Genomic DNA, 13,060 nt, shown 5'->3' on the forward strand with positions numbered 1-13,060 from the left:
GAGACATGTTTTTATCTTTTTATCCTCAAAGAATTTTGAGCACAAGAGTAATGTGATCCTAACAGGGCTTTACAATATTACCTGGGGCCAAGTATGACAAACAGGTTAAAGTTGGGAAAAGATGAACAGTCAAGAAAAGTATGATGAGGAGGAGCAAAGATGAATGGATTTGGAAAACAAGGCACCCTTGATGACCTTGTAATGGCCCTCCCCGGGAGGCCAGGGTAAAACCAGATCACAAAAGAGGAAGGAAGGGGTAGACCGTGCTGCGATGAAAATTAAGCATATTCAGTTCTCAGGAGAAACTTCAGAGTGAACGGAAGGTCCATAGGTTATGGGACAGGTTCAAGGAAGGCTGTATCTTCCCCCCAGCAGGCTAAAGACAAAAAGGAAAATGTCCGCAGAGAGAAGGAAGGAAGACGATGAGAAGAAGGAGAGCAGTGGTGGGCAGGACGACAAGGTGGGAAGGACGCCCAAGGAAAGGTAGATGGAGGCTGACTGACCCTTCCTCCCCACTTCCCTTCCAAAGCTAAGATACATGGACATATTTGGAAGTTTTATGGTTTGCCTACAGAGGCAGCTGGATGAGGCTATCCGGCTGTCCCCGTAAATTCAGCTGGCCTCAATGTTCTCCACAAAATGGGATATTGGGTTGTCAGCTGTGAGGGAGCTGGATGGAGGACAGCTGTTTTGGTTTGGGTATCCCCAGAAGCAGACTGAGACGAGCAGTTTATTTGGGACTGGTTCCAGGAAGCAGTAGTACAGGAGCAGGTAGGTGGGACAGGGAAGGGAAGGTAGGCAGTCAGATGCCCTTTTAGCCCAGGGGCCACTGTGGGGGCTTCACCTGGTGGAGAACTCTGGGAACCAGCGTGGAACACACTCCATGGACTTGTCCTGCAAGAGGTGAGGGAGCCAGGGAATGTATCTACCTGCTCTCATCAGTCATCGGTGGAGGGCTGCTTCCGACGGAAACATCCTGCAGACGCCCGAGTGGACGGCGCCATGCATGTTGGAAGAGAGGGCATAGGCTCTGGCAGCCAGGTGCAGATAGTTGGAAGCATTCCTGGAAAGGATACCAGCTGAGAAGATACAGATCCAGTACCAAAAGCATCTGCTAGAGACGGGAACTTCGGGGAATAAAAAATGTTTGAAATAGAACCAGGTGAGGTGAGTAATAATGGTTCTCTGGGGATAGGTAAAGGAGGGTCTTGCACCAGTAGAGTCGGCTCAGATTAAAGGGTGTGCATCTGTAATGATCTAATGAAACAAAACTTGGGACCCAATCAGATTCCAGAAACACTTCACCATCTGAGAGGTGAGACCAGGGACTGCAGATGGTCGGGATGAGCCATGGCAAGAAAAGAGGTCATAGCAGAAAGTCGGGAGATGAAAACATTCCAAGTCCCGGAGACCCAGCAACGGGCTGGTTGTTGCTGCATCTAGAAGTGATATGAGGGTATAAAAGTAGACGCCACCATGAATCAGAAGAGCTGGAAATGGAAGATTATTGGTTCCACTGCCTTCATTCAACTGATAAGGAGCTGAAAGGGACAGAAAGGGGAATTTGGAGGACATGAGGTGGCTAGTGAATTTCAGTGCCAGAATGACAATCCACATGCTTCGCTACTGCCTTGGGCTGTTGTCCCCTGGGCTGGATTCCAGTGATTACGAAAGGTCGAATCAGCAGATGGAGGGAAGCAGGAGGGTAAAGAAGGTGTAATCAGAGCATCCTTGGAGCGAGCGCCTGGAAGAGACAGCAGAACAAAGTTATGGCTTAAGTAGAAGGAGCGAGTGTGGTTTTGCTGTCAGCGTAGCAGAGGCCCTAGCACTTTCGTAGAGGAGGGTGGGAGCAGTCTGGTAGGAAGCGGGATCTTGTGAATGTATCTCACAGCTGCCTTTGCAAAGAGAACTGTTTTCTCTTAGATTTGGGGGAGGTTTTTGTTTTGTTTTGTTTTTTAAAGATTTTATTTTTAAACAATCTCTACACCCAGCATAGGGCTCAAACTGACAACCCCGAGATCAAGAGTCACACGCTCTACCAACCGTGCTGCAGATTTGGGGGAGGTACTGATGAAGATTACAGAGAATGAGCTAAAACCCACTCCCTGCTTTCTACACCCCACCCCTTGGTGCTGCCCTGGATCAAAAAATAGATAGAGGAAATGGAGGAAATGTTTGTCCTAAGGGAATTCAGCCCTAAGGAACGAGGAATTTAGTCAGACACAGCGAAGATGAAGGTCATACTTTTGAGAACAAGTCTTAAGCCCAGGAGTCTTGAAAGCTGAGCTGTTCAATTTCACAGGACCCTAGAAGCCCACATGCCTCCTCTGTAAGTTCCTACACTTCACGTTAAGATACAACAAGAAGATACAAGTCTTACTCTCTAAAACTTCTGCCCCTCACTCAGGGTTGGGGGAGTCCTTAGGGATAAGGACAGAGTGAGGAGTTACCCACGGAGGATCACATGACCATCATGCTTGGAAATGATACATTGACTCAGTCCTCACGCTGAGGGTGGAGAACCTCAGTCCTGGCTGCACCCTGTTGGTCTCCTGCCTGGGGGTGACATTTAGTCGTGTGACCAATCCTTAACCCAAGTTGAAAGGCTATTTGCAACTTAATGTCTGGGATCCTCGGGGGCCACCTTTCAGTTCTATTGGAAGGCACTGTCTGAGGTGACTGGGGGTTGTCTGCATTGGCAAAGGTGCCCAGAGTGATGGGCAGCAAAACAAGAGGAGCCTTCTAACAAAAGCGGGACCCGCACACTGGATTGTCACTGGTTATGCAATGAGAGTGCCAGGGTAGGAAAGGTGGATGAGACAAGACTTCAAGAGAAGACATATTTGGTATCAACAGTTGGTTTTCAACAAGTGTTCTAAGACCATTAAATGGGGAAGGAACCGTCTTTTCAATAAATGGCTCTAATAAAACTGGACAGCCACCCGTGAAAGAACAAAGGTGGACCCTGACTTCATACCATATACAAATACGAAGGCAGAATAAACCCAAGACCTAAAAGTAAGAGCTAAACTTATAAAACTCTTAGAAAAAATAGAGGGAAAATCTATATAACATTGGATTTGGTGATGATTTCTTGGATTTGATACTAAAAGCACAGGAAACAAAAGAAAAACTAGAAAAATTGGATTTCATCAAAATTAAAAGGAATTAATTAGGAATGATGAATTATTAGGAATAATTAGGAATTATTAATTAGGAATTAACATCTAATTTATATAAAGGACTCTAACTCAACAAAAACAGCTCAGTTAAAAATAGGCAGAGATCTTACAAGCTCTCATGACAAGAAAATGGTGACAAATGCTAACTAGATGGATTGGGGTGATCATTTCTCAAAATATACAAATATTGAATCATGGGACGCCTGGGTGGCTCAATTGGTTAAGCATCTGACTCAGCTCAGGTCATGGTCCCAGGGTCCTGGGATGGAGCCCTGCTCAGCGGGGAGTCTGCTTCTCCCTCTCCCTCTGCCTGCCGTTCCCCCTGCTTGTGTTCTCTCACTATCTCTCTCTCTCTCTCAAATAAATAAATAAAATATTTTAAAAATATATCAAATCATTATGTCGTATATCTGAAACTAATATAATGTTATATGTCAATTATTATTATACCCCATTTAAAAAATAAGCCAAATGGTAAACTTTATGTTATGTGCATTTTCCCACAATAAACAACAACAAAGAGCAAAGCATTTAGCTTGTGGCGGCAGAATGATAATATAGAACCGAAACCACAGAGGAGCCGTAAGCCATAAGTCAGCTGTCCCCCTGTCTCAGGAGAAGAAGGTGGAGTCATCAGGGGAAGAAGAGCATCTGAGAGAAACTGGGGTCAGCCGTCGTATAGATGGGCCCGAGCATGCTTGGAAAAGGTACCAGATGCAGGAGAATTTTTGCTTTGAAAAAAAGAAAAAGCAAAATGCCCCTGCAGTGTAATGGAAGGGACTAGAGAGCAGGGAGAACCAGCTAAGGAGCAGTGCAGGCTGAGTCTGAGTCTGAGTGGGAGGAGATATGTGCTGGGCTGGGGGGACCTGGCATGGGAGATGTGACCAGTGCATTCTTTTTTTTTAAGCAAATAGTTGCAAGCTTGGAACAGGTGTCAAGACTTGACAATTAAGTGTTATCTCCTATGTGCTCCGCGGTGTGTGTTTATACGAAGTCCGCTGTGCCTTCGCATGGGACAGTCCTCATGTCTCACAAGGACATGCTCTCACTCCCCCACTTCTTTGCAGTACTTCCTACAGCCCCTGTGAACTTCCCCATCTGGCTGTGACCAATGTCCAAAGGGCATGGCCATGGTTCTCACTGGGCTTTTCACATTCCCAGCTCTGACTTTGGAAGTCACCCAGAGGAAGGAGCAGGATTAAGGAGCAATGTGAATGCATCCTTCCTGTGTATTGTGTTCCCCCAGAGCAAAGATGGCCAGCACTTCGACATATTTTGAGCCGGGATTTAGAGTCTAAGTTAATTTGGGAGAAAGGAGCTTTTGTCCTTAAGGAGTTTGAGGCTCAAGGAGAGGGTGTCATATTCTATAGCTGTGACAAATTGAAGGGGGGGGAGCGATCTTTCCAAGGATGGGGTTAATTTACATGATAAGCAGAAAACTGAGCTGGGTCTCAGGAAAATGAAGATGAGAAAAGCCAGCAGTGGCCTCAGGCAGAAGCCAAATTAATCTCTAGAACCTGCTTTGGCTTGTCAAAAACTGAACATAGATGAGTTCCAATGTGAATGGAGGTAAAGGGAAGTGGGTAAAGTTCCTTCTCCTTCTGTGGTTGGGACATAAAACCCCCACAAGCCTAAGAGCTTCCCGAGATAGAAAATGTGGCATTTGATCTCCTGGTGACTTGCGGGATGCCTGGCCCTCCAGCAGGGTCTCACCCACCGCGTGCAGAATGAATGCTGGACCCAACAAAGGGAGAAAGAAGTGAATGAATGAGCGTAGAAAGCCCCATTCGAGCCCCCATTTCACTGACAACGGGAATAAAATGAAGGACAAAGCAGGCTGAGTTATTATAGCATTCTGACTCCGTTTAACTTTGGGCAAACACTTTTTGTTTAGCTGGGATAATGGGCGTACTCGGATTGGTAATAAACAAATAAGTGAGCAGAGAAATAGTGTCTTACATCTGAAGCGATTTACAGTTTACAAAGCTATTATGCACACATTTTTTCCATAGAGCCTGTAAACCACCCTGCGCACAGGCATGACAAATATTACCTTGTCCTTTGATGAATAATCAAACTGCAATTTGAAGGACCGAAATAACAGCAATCACAGAGCTAAATGTGGCAGAGTCCAGATTTTTGAGTTGTGGTTCTGGCTCTCAGGGGGCCTATGCTCTGGAACAAAAAAAAAAAAAAAAAAAAAATCCCACCCATGTGTTTGGCCTGGTCAACTCCACGCAGAGCCTTCTTTTTTTGACCCAGGTGTCCAGGAAGAACATCGGGTCTGGTTTTGTGCATGTTGTTAATTTTTTTTTCCTTACAAATTTTACCAAAAGGAAAAAAAAAATTTTAACAAACCATGCAATGAAATTATGAAATGTGTGACTCAAATATGCATGTCCTCTCAGACCAACAAACCCAGCCATCTCTCACATCTCACGGATATCACAAAGTTTCATTTTCCCGCTGGTCCTTCCCGGGGTCGCCACCTTCCCCGCTGCCCTGCCGGCGTCATTTCTCGGCTCTTCCCCAACACTGGTCTTCCTTTAGGAACTGCAGCCTTATTTTGTTGCTGCGCTCACTTCAAATGCCTGCTCTCCTCCTCCTTCTTTACTTTTCCCCAAGGCCCTGGAGTTGCTTTCTTTGGAGACAGTGTCTACCCACTCTTTCTTTCCAGAGCTGGGGCCAGCTGGCCCCCGAAATCAATCAGTGGCCCATCAGAGACCAGGGTGATGCTGTCCCTCCCGCCGTGGAATTTAGGTGCAATTTTAGTGCAAACATGTCATGAGTCAACTCTGCCTCACGGAATTCTCCCATTTCCTGAAGTCTCCCGAAGCCTCGTGGATGGCTTTATCTGCTCAGCCATCAAGTTTCTGCTCTAGGAGTGAGGACTCTCTTTGTTTCCCTTCCCTTTTTTCTTTTTTTAAAATGCCCTGCCTGGTCTCCAAGGAGGGCTGTCAGGGGCCTCACACGCTCTGCCCCTATCCACGGCTCCCTCTTGCCCATTTTTAAAGTTTTCCTTTTCAGTCCCATTTGGGGCTTGAACATTTCGGCCAGCCTCCCACGCCCTCAGCCTTCTTCGGCAGCGTGCCCTTTACTGCCCGGTTTGGGTGCTGAAGGACTTAAGAGAACTTCGGGTCCAGGAATGGCAAACCCTTGTGGGTTTCCCTTGTGGTCCATCCGTGGGCTTCCGGGGGCGCTGTGAAGCTCTGAAGTTTCTTGCAAAATGTCGAGGGTCTGGGTACCCACCAGGGGAGAGACTCCATACATTCCCATTTTGTTCCCCAGAACCTTCCCCGGGCCCCCTCGTGTCACAGATACCTAAGCAGAGTCCTATGGAGTTCCACGGGGGGGCCTGTCTCATTTGCGCTCTGCTGTAGCTGTGTGCATTTTTCTGCCCCTTGAGGCTTCCCGCAACACTTTCCCTCCCTCCCAGGCTTTCCCTTTGGATTCTGGCTTTCCCATACAGGCACACACATCAAGTACTCCCTTGCACTTACACAGTACTCAGGGCTAGCTACACAACTTGTGGTGCCCAGAGCAAAATTTTTAGAAAATGTGGGGCCCAGCAGGCAGTGGGAAAGGCAATCTCCCCTTCTTCAGGTCAGCCACCCCAGGGATTGTGAGCTTGGTGCCAGGGTACCCTGGGGCCCTGCCTAGAGGCTGGGTGAGAGGCCCATGTGCAAGTGTGCAATGAACAATGTGGTACCGAGAGCCTGGGAGGGCAGCCACACCTCGCCCCACATGTGACACACTGTGGGACACACGCTGACTCTCCCCCTCCCTGTGCCCAAACCCAGGCCAGGGTGGATGAACATAGGAACATGGCCCACCGTCATGCCAGGCAGAGGCCTCAGCTGTTATGGGGTGGGCCTGGAGAGAGGAGGCCAGTCGGGGCCTGGGACACAGGACTCAAGAGTGCAGACTGTGGACACCTCATCCGAGAGAGGCAGCGAGAGGTGGACCCCAGAGGCTCCAGACCTCCTGCGCTTGCTCCATTGTCCCCCATTGGACTTCCTCTTCAGTCCACACACACAATTGAAGATGTGAGTGTTAAGAATCTCAAGATGGCGACAGCAGGGCATCAAACTTGGCGTGGATCCTTCTGTACCAGTCACGAGCCCATGAAGTGCCCTGCCAGCCTTTCACGGTTTGCAAAGCACATTCACATCCTTACCTTTCTTCTGACCACAGATGGCCCTTTGAATTAATCGGGTTGACTGTCTTAAGGCTTATTTTACAGGCAAAGGCAAGACTCCACCAGGCACAGCTTAAACATGTGAGTTCTGGAGTCAGACAGCTCAGATATGGGCTGGGCCTCGGAGGGGTGAAGGTTCTTCTGCAGGGTTGTTGTGGGACCACAACAAAGAATGCATAGAACACAGCGCATCACACCAGATGCAGTCAGAGCGCCCCAGAAATGGAGCTGATCATGCGCCCAACGGGCATAGCCGGTTTCTCCCAAAATTCTATTCATGAAGAGTTACACCAATTTTCAGTTGTCACATTCTATCTGTACCATTATTGGCTTAATATTTTTTATTTAAATCTCTCTACTTTTTTTACACTTCCAATTTTATTTTACAGGGAAACTTCATTTTACTATCATAAATGAAAGACCAACATTGCTCATCTTAAATAGAGGGCAATCATAAAAATAAATTCATGGAAAATGAGAATGGTGTGAAAATCTAGCCAGATACCTTTGCTTGCTGAGCACTTAGAGCCTGTCCCTTTTCTTGTGAAAGAGGGAAATTAGCAAGGATTAAAGATTTAGCCCTACCCTGAGATTTCTCTTTGATTTAACTCACAAGGAATAATTTTGTTACTATTCCATTCAGTGTTACCATGTGTCTCACTGGTCCCTGAACCAGTCATCATGAACTCTTTTGCACTGCTTTGCCTGCTACACTTTGGGAAATCCTAAACACGAGGTTAGGAAGTAGTGGAGCTAAGGGTCACAAGACATGAAGCACGGGTGCAAAAAATTAAAAACCCACACAAAGCAAATCCAAATGTTTTTCATGGACACATGGATTGAAAGAATTTACATCAGCTCCTTAACAGGGATTGCCTCTGAGGGGCAAGGGAAGAGGAAAGGGTTGTTGGAAAAGGGACTTTAACCATATTCATAACATTTTAATTATTTTATCAAAAATGTTTGATATAGAGAAATATTTTACAGTTACTATTTCTGCATGATTTAGCATGGTTATTTAGCATTCTTTTTTTTTTGAGAGTTTAGCATTTTATCCTCATTTTTAACCTACAAAGTGTAAAGTGTTCATAAAAGATTTTAATAAACATATTAAGGCTTAAGGTGATCATTGTTTCGAGTGGAAGAGGCAGGATTGCTTTCTAATATCCTAGTTTACATTTAGAATGTAAATGTACAGAACAAAAACGTTTGCCATCTTACAGTGAATGACACCAAACAAGAGCTTGCCCGTTTCTTTTTTGCCAACCTAACACCTCTGTGTTCTCTTCCTTCCTCCTCCATCGGATAGACAAAGAGGGATCCAAATTTTGACAGGTGAAGAGAATGCAGTTGATTGGTGTGACCTGAAATGTTTACTTTTTTGGTACAAAGCTTTCACTGAGTTAGTAATGCAGCTTAGAAAGAAAGCCCAACCAAGAGCCTTAAATGCTCACAAGACGAAAGCAAGGAAGGCTGCCCAATGTATTAAGGATGGCGAGGCCGCAAAATGTTAGCTTTGCTACACTGCAACCTGGAGGCAATTGCTACAACAGAGAGTGTAGCAAATCGTCTACCGCCTGCAAGGAAGTTAACTACTAAAAGTCGTCTGGCCTGAAATGCCGGGGAGGGTCTTCCCCCAGGATCCTCCCGTTAGATTCCCAGCATAGATGGGACTCGTGGGCAGGGGTGTCTCTGTACCGCGGTGCCAAGCACGTCGCTGAGCACCTCGAGGCCACGTAGGCAGAAACTCCAGCCGTCGCAACAGACTGCCACGCGTGTCCTCCAAATTAAACTGGCAGCCCTGGCGGCTCGCGCCCGGGGACTGCCCGCGATGGAGGAGCAGAGGAGCCTTCTTGGAGAGGAGAAGCTGAGGCTGACAGTGAGTCGGGTAGCAGCAGTGGCCTCTCCGCCGAGATCCCTTTCTAGATGGACTCCCGAATGCCGTCGCTGCCGGATAGCGAGGAGACAGGCAGCGACAGGTCCCCTCCCATCGTGGAGGGCGCTGTGCTCCTGGAAATATTCCTCCTCCTCATCGAAGAAGCCATTCTCCTGAGCATCAGTGCAGTCCGGGCTGGACGCGGCCTGGCACGCTCCCTTATATTCCTGAATGGACTCGTAGAGGCCGTGGAGTTGGCAGAGCAAGGACATGTCCAGCTGTCGCAGGCCAACCATCTCCTTGCGGAGCAGGGCCAGCATGGCGTCCAGGTCGGGAGGCTTGGCGGGCAGCCCCCCTCCCCCGCCCCCACCCCCACCCCCACCCGGGCCCTGCCGCCCACTGCTCACGCCCCCGCGGCTCAGCTGGTCCTGGATGCGCGACTTCCGTGCCTACAGCCGCTCCCGGTGCTGCCAGGCCCCCGACGCGCCGCCGCCCGCCGCCCGAGTGTAGCGGTCCACTCGGCCCGCTCAGGCTCTTGGGCAGTGAGGGCCGCCTGTCCACCCGCAGCCCTCGGACCGCGTCCGCCACCCCCCGGCGCCGCTCTGGCCCAGCCCATTGCGCCAGACCCAGCCACGTGCCTGCCGTTATTTAGCGTTCTTTAGACTTTTATGTGTTTTTTAAATTTTCTTAAAATGTAAAACAAAAAAGAGAGAGAGAAAAGGAAGAAAAAAAGTTTAATCAGGGCAAAATGCTCCCAGAGAAGGTTGCAGAGAAGGATCAAAATGGTTTGGTAAATAAGGGACTGTATGAGTCGGCTAGGGCTGTTGTAACAAATACCACTGACTGGGTGGCCTAACCAACAGAAATGCATTGTCTCACATTTCCAGACGCTGGAAGTCCAAGATCAAGGTGTCAGCAGGCTTGGTTTCCTCTGAGGCCAAGCTGCTTGGCTTGCAGATGGCTGCCACCTCCCTGTGTCTGCAGGTGGTCTTCCCTCTGCGCCTGCCGTGTCTTAATTTCCTCTTCTTACAAGGACACCAGTGGGATTGGACCAGGCCCCACCCAAGTGACCTCGTTCTACCTTAACTACCTCTTTAAAGACCGTATCTCCAAATATAACCATATTCTGAAGTAATGGGGGGTTAGCACTTCAACATATGAATTTGGGGCACAGTTCAGCCTGTAACAGGGACCATAACTGATGACTCCTGCTGACCTACCTCATTATCCAGGAGTTTCTTGTCACTTCTCTTTACTGACTCTACTGCCCTCCCCTCTCCTTTCCAATGTCCTAGACATCCAGGCAGGTTTTCCTGAGTGCCCCACTGCCTGCCCCTTTTTGATCCTTTTTGGCATCAACTCCTGCTTCCTCCAGCCGCCTACTGAGTTCCACCTGTCCTGCTCACCCCAGTTTAGCCCTGCCCACTCTCTTTGAGCCCACTCCTGTCTTTGGATCCCCCACTCAGGAGCCCAGTGGCACAGCCTCCACCCAGGTTGAAGCTCTGCAGCTTCATGAGCCCAAACTGCCTACTCATTGACAACAAACACATGCCAGACATTTCTCGCATCTCAGATCTGGGCACTAAATGCTAGTGCTCGTCTATCTTATCTCCCTTCTTGAGATGTCTGCAATGGGGGGGTGTCTATTCCCTTCTCCATTCTCCCTGTGGTTCTTAAAATGTTCAGATCACAGACTGTATCAGTCAGCATCCAATCGAGAGAGCGGGAACCTCCCTAGACACTTAGCCATCTTGGGAATATATTCTAGGGAATTGGTTACATGGCAGATGGGAGAGCTGAGAAGCCGGGCAGGGCACGGTAAGGGACATTAACCTGGTGGTTTCGGTGAACAAGGGCAACACCCTAGTGATGATGGAGCAGCGAGACAGAAGGAACTTGGTCCCGCCACTCTATGGAGCTGTGCAGAGGCTCTGCCCCGTGTGAGCCCAGGCCAGTAGGTGGAAAAGGAATGACCTTCCATTATGTTGAAGCCGCCGTCTCTGTTAGAGCAGCCAAGCTCAGATCCAGCAAATGCGTCCCTTTTTATATTGCCTGTTTGGGGGCAATCTGCAGAGACAGGCCCTCTCCCCTCCCTGAGGAGACAGAGCCGTGGCCTTAGTCTTGCCATCTGAAATAGCTTTAGGGGCACTGGTGAGACTCAAACAAATGCTACAGTGTGGGTGACCAGCTGTCTCTGTTTGCCCAGGAATAAGGAGTTTCATGGAGGTAGAAATTTCAGTGCGTAAATGGGGAGAGTCCCTGGCAAAGCAGGGTGAGCTTGTCACCCTCCCTTCTTGTGCTTGTAGCAAGCATCTGCTTCCCCAGACAGAAAAGCACCTGTCAGAGTCCTGACCCCATCCTCTCTTCCCATATCCAGGGCCAAACCACAGCTGAGGCTGCCATTCGCAGTGAGTCTGACTGCCTCCCAGCGCCTCTTTGAACAGGACATGGCAAGTTCTTCCGTGACCACTGCTTCATTCCTGAAGAGAATAAACACCATCTCCAGCCTCGACCTGCCGAACAGAATCACCACAGAGTTCTTCCAGCAGCCCCAGCCCTTTGCACTCGAGATATTTTCCAGTAAATGTAGTTTCCCTGGATCTGAGGCTCATATCACATTCCTTGCTTCTAGGAATCTGCCTGCCCACAAGTACGAGCCTCTGGTCTCATCCCAGTCGAGGACAGCGGGGCTCTCCAACCACACCGTCCTTGCTGAGTTGTTGGGCTCGTCCTCTCTGAAGGGGAGCCTCTCAGTGAGGTTCCTTCTCTCATCCTGCTTTTGTCTGGGACACAGCTTGTTGGAATGGAAGGAGCAGTGGGTTGAGTTCGGACCCCCATTTGGAAACACGCCTCTGCCTTGGTTCTCTCTATAATGTCGGGCAAGTTGCCTCACCTTGCAGAGCCTCAGTTTTCCCACCTGTATAATGGAGTGGTATGGTAGGCTGAAAACGGCCCCCAAAAGATATCATCATCCTAATCCCTGCAACTTAGAAATGGGACTTTATTTAAGAGGGTCTTTGCAGATGTGATTAAGGATCTTCAAATGAGGAGATTATCCTGGATTATTCAAGTGGGTCCTAAATGCTATTACAGATGTCCTTAAAAGATGGAGGCAGAGGGGCGCCTGGGTGGCTCAGTCATTAAGCGTCTGCCTTCGGCTCAGGTCATGATCCCAGGGTCCTGGGATCGAGCCCCGCATCGGGCTCCCTGCTCCGCGGGGAAGCCTGCTTCTCCCCCTCCCGCTCCCCCTGCTTGTGTTCCCTCTCTTGCTGTGTCTCTCTCTGTCAAATAAGTAAATAAAATCTTAAAAAAAAAAAAAAAAGAAGATGGAGGCAGAGGGAAATTATACAGACAGAAGAGGAGGGAGCAGTGTGACCAAGGAGGTGAAGATTAGTGATGTCGTCACAAGCCCGGGAATGCTGTCAGCCACCAGAGTTTGGAAGAGACAAGGAGCAGATTCTCCCTTGGGGCCTCCAAGGGAGTACATCCCTGCAGTTTATGGGCTTAACTGTGCCCTCTCAAAGTTCATTTGTTCACGTCCTAAACCCCAGTATCTCAGAATATAGCCATATTTAGAAATAAGGCGTGTAAAGAGATGGTTGAATTAAAATGAGGCTGTTAGGATGGAGCCCATATAGGACTGGCGTCCATCTAAGGGACACGAGCATGCACAGAGGGAGGACCCCAGGAGGACTTGGTGAGAAAGGCGGCCATTTACAAGTCAAGGAGAGAAGCCTCAGCAGACACCAAGCCTGCCAGCATCTTGATCTTGAACTTCTAGCCTCCAGACTGTGAGAAAATACA

The 13,060-nt window shown here is 48.7% G+C and overlaps 1 pseudogene; it reads right to left on the minus strand.

Moving 5' to 3' along the window:
* Positions 1-9,302: 9,302 nt before the first annotated feature.
* Positions 9,303-9,872, minus strand: LOC114215916 (protein FAM89A pseudogene; annotated as a pseudogene).
* Between the last annotated feature and the right edge of the window lie 3,188 nt (positions 9,873-13,060).

This window comes from Eumetopias jubatus, unplaced genomic scaffold (assembly GCF_037043125.1).
Source record: "Eumetopias jubatus isolate StellerSeaLion01/CBP00866 unplaced genomic scaffold, mEumJub1_p1.0 scaffold_3, whole genome shotgun sequence".
Lineage (NCBI taxonomy): Eukaryota > Metazoa > Chordata > Mammalia > Carnivora > Otariidae > Eumetopias > Eumetopias jubatus.